Here is a 7814-nt window from a genome sequence, read left to right as displayed (position 1 = left end):
ATGGTATGCGCTGCTAAAATTCAATTTCGTTCCAAGTTTCTCCCACAAACTCCTCCAGAAATGACTCATAAACTTAGTGTTACAATCAGAAGTAATTGACTGTGGAACACCATGTAAACGCACAATCTCTCTGAAATAAAGATGAGCAATCTTAGTAGCATCTATTGTCTTCCGACAAGCCACAAAATGAGCCATCTTTGAAAATATGTCAACCACAACAAGAAATGAATCCATCGCCCGCTGTATACGAGGTAAGCCCAAGACAAAATCCATACTGACATCAAACTAAGGAGCTTTAGGTACGGGTAATGGTGTGTACAATCCAGCATTAGTAAGAGCTCCTTTAGACCGCTGACATACATAACACCACTCCACATAATGCGCCACATCACTGCTCAACTTGGGCCAGTAATAATCAGAAGAAACCAATGCCAATGTCTTGTCTTGCCCAAAATGTCCTTTGTTATGAAGTTCACTAATAATCTGCTGCCTTAGTGAACAATCCGGAATGCATAACTGCAATCCACGAAATAGGTAACCATTATGTAAAACAAAATCATGTCGGTGATTATCAGTTACCTCCCGAATTATCTTCCTAAATGAAGGATCCGCAGCGTACATATCAGGAAATGCCTCAAATTCGACAATCTTGGTGCTCATGGTGGTGAGGAGTAATGTGCGACAGCTCAATGCATCTGCTACTCGATTCAAACTCCCTACTTGATGCCTGAGTGTGAAAGTAAACTCCTGCAAATACGCCACCCACTTTGCATGTCGCCTCCTCAGCTAGTGCTGACCATTGATGTACTTCAAAGCCTCATGATCAGTAATAAGGATGAACTCCCTCTGTACCAGGTAATGGCGCCAATGCTTCAGAGTCTGAACTATGGCATAGAACTCCAGATTATAAGTGGAATAATTTTTCTTCGATCCCAATAGCTTCTCACTAAAAAAGGCTACTGGACGTCCTTCCGAAACTCCTGACATCGTGTAAAGTTTTTGGTTTCGGCCAATTCAAAACTGCCTCAATTTTGGATTGATCTGCATGAACAACATCAGTAGATACAACAAAACCCAAAAAAGTAACAGAAGTTGTGAAGAAAGAACACTTATTCTGATTGATGAATAAGCGCTCCGTCCTCATTACATCAAAGACAGCACGAAGATGGTTAAAATGTGACTCCCATGTCAGACTATAAATAAATATGTCATCAAAATAAAATACCACAAACTTCCCCATGAAAGGTCGTAAAACCTGATGCATAAACCTCATAAAAGTATTGGGTGCATTGGATAGTCCAAAGGGCATGACCATCCACTCGTACAACCCATGTTGTGTCTTGAACGCGGTCTTCCACTCATCTCCAGGTCTGATTCTGATCTAGTGGTATCCACTATTAAGGTCAATTTTTGAGAAGACCTTAGAACTGGACAATTGATCCAACATGTCGTCCAGACGGGGAATTGAAAAGCTGTACTTCACTGTAATCCTGTTAATTGCCCTGCTATCAACACACATATGCCATGACCCATCTTTCTTCGACATTAGGAGAGCAGGAACTGCACAAGAACTCATACTCTCACGAATGTAGCCCCTTTCCAATAATTCTACCACCTGTCGCTGCAACTCTTCAGCTTCTTTGGGACTGAGGCAATATGCTGGTCGGTTAGGTAGACTCGACCCCGGAATGAGGTCGATTGGATGTTGAATGTCCCTCATAGGTGATAGTCCTGGAGGAAGATCCTCCGGTATCAAGTCAGAAAACTCCATCAGTAGTTGCTGTACTTCTGCTGGAAATTCTGAATCCACATTCGCTGTACTATTTTCACGAGGCATTAAAGCATAAACTATTTTTTCACGCCAAACCTCAACCAAGAACCTGGACATAGAAAGTAGATTGGGATTTTTAATTACCGGGGCAGGATGTTTCCCTCCCTGTGAGGCACCAAAACAATTCTCTTCCCTTTGATACTAAGAGAATAAGTATTCTTCCGCCCATCATGGATAACACTGCGATCATACTGCCAAGGTCGTCCCAACAAAACATGACACGCGTCCATTGATACCACATCACACCAAGCATTATCAAAATATTTTTTTCCAATCGAGAAAGACACTAAGCATCATTTTTCTACCGTTACCTCACTGCCTTTATTCAGCCAAGACAACTTGTATGGTTTGGGATGACGATTCATCTTCAGTTGCAGTTTCTCGATAGCCTCCTCAGACACTACATTCTCACAACTGCCATCAATTATCAGCTTACAGACTTTATCAGCAACTGTGCAGGTTGTGTGGAAAACGTTAGTCCTCAACCAATCATTCCCTGAGTCACCCTTGGGAGTCAGCAGGCTCTTTCAAACGACCAGGGTCTCCTGACCATCTCCATATAGCACGTCCTCATCTTCACTCTCATCATACACGGGTTCCCCAACTTTCTCAAACTCCTCTATCATATCCTCCTCAGTCAGAAGATTTTTATTCTTTTGACCAGAGGCTTCCTTCAATCAGTCACCCTATGCCCCTGTTCACCACACCTAAAGCACTTAATAGCTGGAACTATCCCGCTGTGGCTGATAAGCAGGACGAGATTCTTGAGGGCGAACTGGCTGATTTCCTTCACCTTTGACCACTGGCCTCCTACTTTGTTGTTTCTCTACTGCAAGTGCTCGCTGATATGCCTCAAAAACTGTCCACAATGAATGAAGGCTGAGAACATCCTACAGGGGCTGTCTTGATCCTCCCAAATACCGTGCTACCATCTGCTCCTCCGTCTTAGATAAATCATTTCGAGCCACCAATTGATAGAATTCTTCAGTATAATCATTGACTGATCTTGCACCTTGCCTTAGTGAATGAAGCCTCTGAAACAAGGTTTGAGTATAGCCGAAAGGAAGGAAGTGCCCTTTCATCTTCTTCTTCATCTTCTCCCAGTTAGTAATTTTGAATTTCCCCTATCGCTCCCATGAATGCTTCAACTGTTCCCACCATGCAGATGCCCTACCTTTGAGTTTAATGGTGACCAGTTTCACTTTCACACGATCTGGAACCTCCTTATATTCAAAAATCCGCTCCACTTCATTCAGCCAATCAATAAATCCTTCAGCCTGCACCGTACCGAAAAACTCGGGCAGATCCACTCCGAAATCGAGATCCACATGACGATCCTCCCGTCCACGATGCTCCCAAACTCGAGCACGATGGTGATACGGGTTTTCGAAACTAGTATCGGAATCGTGACCTTCTACATCATGATTGCCGAACTCCTGCTCCGCCAAACGTTAGATTAACTCCGCAACTTGTCTCTGCAATTCTTCAATCGTCACATCCTGAATATTACAATCAGGGTGCGGGACTTCCTCAATCGGAACCTATCCTCGACGACCACGATCACGTCCACCAACCATTATAACTGATTGAATTTATCTCCCAAGAAGATGCTGACACTCTGATACCAACTAACGCCGGGTATGATAGTGATTATCCTATTGGCTTGTTGTAGCAGATGATTTGCAAGAAAAGAACGACAGAAAATGCTCAAAAAATCAGAGAAAATACTCTGAATTCAACTCAATATTATTAATAATGTAGAATGATGAAAACTAACCCACAAATCGGGTTAAATAGCTGCGAAATACGAAATTATGGGAAAAATACCAAAAATGGCAAAATCTCAAAATAATACCAAAATAAAATATTAAGTAAAAGAAGTAAGTTGCCAAAAATTTGGCTCAATTCGAGTTTTCTAATATATGGAAAAAAGGAAACGAAATATTACCATAAATAGTAAAAAATAACTTAAAATTGAATTTTGGAAAGGAAAACAGTGGATTTTGGGCTCGAAATTGACGTCCACCGAGCATAGCTGGATGGCCACATTGTGCGCGCCGAAGAGAGTTTTCCGGATTGGGGTCATAATAGCGATTCCGATAATCGTAGCCAAAGTTATGGTCAAATTACCAAAGACGCGTCAAATTCCCCCAATTAAAGAAATAATGGTGATTCACTTTCCATCTTTACGCCGATCGCCATCGCATGGTATCTCAGCGCCATCATCGTGCTATCTGACAAATCAGCATCACTCGACTCGGATCCTCCTACATCAGATTCCCAAATCTTGCATAATGTATTTTAATCGAGTAATCTCACAATAAATTGTAGCAATAGATCGATATTCAGTTTCTATATTGGATCATGACATGGTGGTTTTCTAACTGGGGCTTTCAAGAAATTAATGAATTTTCAAGAAATGTGCAATATCCAATAACAAAATGTCGAGTACCAAGTCATCTAGTCCAATCTTCATTACAAAAGACATTTAATTGGATTGAAATAGTTGAAAGGAGAAAATTTTCTTTACTTAGCGTCTATTTAACATAGCGCAAGACACTATAAGCTTTCCCGAGTGTGGTATTTTAAATTGACTCTAAATTGGATTTTAACTTAAATTAGACACCTGATGCTATTTTATCCTGAATTTGAAAATCGGATTCTTGACCTAGTTAATCCAGAATTGAAATTAAGACTATACTCTAAGTTAGGATTTATTATTGGATTCTAATTCAAATTAAATTTGAACTTAACGACCAAATAAATAAATAAATTTGATTAATTTATAATTTAATATAAGTTTACCGTTCTAGATTTATATAAATAGTTAAAAATTTTTCATTCTGGACTATAAATTTGAATTGGATTGGCATGATTTAATATGGAATTAAATCCACTTATATAAAGGGTTGTGTGATATTTTTCATAGTGGATTGATAATGGAATCACTTTTGTGATTGGTTTGAGTAGATGGTTTATTTTATGGGAAATATACACAATTATAAGGCTATAAAAATCATATATCACAACTAACAATCTTATAAAATATTTTCATAAATCAGGTGGTAATTTGAATATATTAATATGTAATAATATATATAATTATAAGATATTCGCTATACTCTCCTAACCCCCATCCCATCCCCATCCCCCAATTGCAATGATATTTTCTACTCTCTCTCTCTCTCTCTCTCTCTCTCTCCAATTACAAATTTTTTCTCCGTAATTACAAATACCCTCTCTATATATATACAAACATAAAATAACTGCAAGCGATACTCTGGCTCTCTAATTATAAATTTTCTATTTCTATAAATATTTCTGTCTTTTTATTGTCATGTAAAGTGCCAGTGGTGAGAAAGGAAGAAAGAAGGAAAGGAAGAGAAAGAATGAGCCTAGCAAACTTAACTGGAGCAAATGAATTGAAGACGATAGCATTTGGGATAAGTAGAAACAGTGCCGTTTTGTTTTGATTGAAATTTTAAATAATCAACTAAAAAAGGCCATTTGCATTCTATTTGGAAAAATGTGTTGGTATCGGTAGGTGACATTCCGTGCCTCATGTAACCGTTTAACATTTGGATCTTTCACCTATGGAATATCGGTAGGTGACATACCGTACATTACCAACGGATTGCATCTGTTGGTAATTAGAAACGAATTATCCGTTGGTAAAGTAACACTACTAAAAAACAGCTTTTTACCTACGAAAAATTACCAACGGATTGCATCCGTTGGTGATTAGCAACGGATTATTCGTTAATAAAAGTAATTCACTTTTAGCTACGATAATTAGCAACGAATTTTTCGTTGGTAAAGATGATATCTCTTTACCAATCGATATTTTCGTTGGTGATTAGCAACGAATTATTCGTTGATAAAAGTAATTCACTTTTAGTTACAATAATTAGCAACAAATTTTCCGTTGGTAAAGATGATATCTCTTTACCAATCGATATTTCATGCCTAATGTAATCGTTTAACATTTGGATCTTCCTCCAACAGATATACCAAAGGTGATGTAACGAATATTACCCACGGATTGTATCCGTTGGTAATTAGAAACGAATTATCCATTGGTAAAAGTAATTCACTTTTAGCTACAATAATCAGCAATGGATTTTTCGTTAGTAAAGATGATATCTCTTTACCAACGAATATTCCGTGCCTAGTATAACCGTTTAATATTTTGATCTTTTACCTACGAATATTTCGTTAGTAATTAGAAATGGAATATCAGTTAGTAAAAACGATATCTCTTTACCAACGGATATTCCGTGCATAATATAACTATTTAACATTTGATTTTTCAGCAACGGATATTCCGTTAGTAATTAGAAACGGATTATCTGTTGGTAAAAATAATTCATTTATCCCACATCGAAAGTTTACAACAATATTTTTGTAGTTGCCCTCTATAAATTTGTGGTCCAATAAGGAGTTAAACAATATTTTGGCATTTCAATTCAGTTGGCTAAAAATAAAAATAAAAATTATAATTATCAAATAAATATTAATAATAATAAACAAATAAATAAATAATTTTTTTACCAATACGGTTATTTACAACATTGATTTTTACTAATTGTAATGATAAACGTTTATCAACGGAAAGTCAGTTGGTATTGGTTAAGACTTTTATCAACGAAATTTTCGTTGGTAAAAGATTCACACTTTACCAACGAAAAATTCGTTGGTAAAATGTTTACTCTTTACCTACGGCACGATCCGTTGGTAACTTTCAGCGACCCTCAAATTACCAACGAATTTGTGGTTGCAAATATTCCGTTGGTGAAGATTATTAGCAACGGATATTGAGGATTTAGGAACAAAAAATTCGTGCCTAAAGTTCTATTTTTTAGTAGTGTAATTCACTTTTAACTATGATAATCGCAACGAATTTTCTATTGGCAACTATGATATCTCTTTACCAACGGATATTTCATACTTCATGTAATCGTTTAACATTTGGATTTTTCACCTACGGATATTTCGTTGGTAATTATAAACGAATTATCCGTTGGTAAAAATAATTCACTTATCCCACATCGAAAGTTCAAAACAAAGTCTTTGGAGTTGCTCTCTATAAATTAATTGTGTGGTCTAATAAGTGGTTAAACAATATTTTGACTTTTCAATTCGGTCGGTTAAAAGTTAAAAAAATTAGAATTATTAAATAAATAATAATAACAATAATAAAGAAATATTTTTTTATTTTTATTTACCATGTCTCATAACTATGCGGCTATGTACAATATTGATTTTTACTAATTGTAATGATAGACGTTTACTAACAGAAATTCGCTTGGTATTAGTTATGATTTTTACCAACAAAAATTTCGTTGGTAAAAGATTCACACTTTACCAATGGAAAATTCGTTGGTAAAATATTTACTCTTTACCTACAGTAGGATCCGTTGGTAACTATCAGCGACCCTTAAATTATCAACGGATTTGCGGTTGCAAATATTCTGTTGGTAAAGAGTAATAGCAACAGATATCGAGGTTTCTGGAAAGGAAAATTCGTGCCTAAAGCTATATTTTTTAGTAGTGATTTAACATTATTATTTGCTTAACTCAATCAATTAATTTTTAAACCATTTCTATTGAAAATAAAGTGTTTCCCATTTCTGTCTGGGGAAAGCTATGTTATATGTAAAAAATCTTATAGTATGATGCCAACATTAAAGTTCTCTCTCTATGTTTAGTTTATGGTCAAAGCCTAATATTTTCATCTAATGATTTTCGATAAGTGCAATATATGTACAACCGCTCCACCAAATTGCAGTAATATGGATATTAAATAAAGTTAGAGTACTTTTTAATTTGAACCCTTATAAAATTATCTTAAGTCGTAATAAGTAATATTTTATAACATGATTTGCTGATTGTCAATTTGATTAGATAGCTTTCTTTGCATTAGAAGGGGAATTGAGGAGCTAGAAATAATGTACATAATGCATTATTATATTATCTAGATCTT

This window comes from Olea europaea, unplaced genomic scaffold (genome assembly GCF_002742605.1).
Source record: "Olea europaea var. sylvestris unplaced genomic scaffold, O_europaea_v1 scaffold126, whole genome shotgun sequence".
Lineage (NCBI taxonomy): Eukaryota > Viridiplantae > Streptophyta > Magnoliopsida > Lamiales > Oleaceae > Olea > Olea europaea.
Note: the sequence above shows the minus strand (reverse complement) of the source record.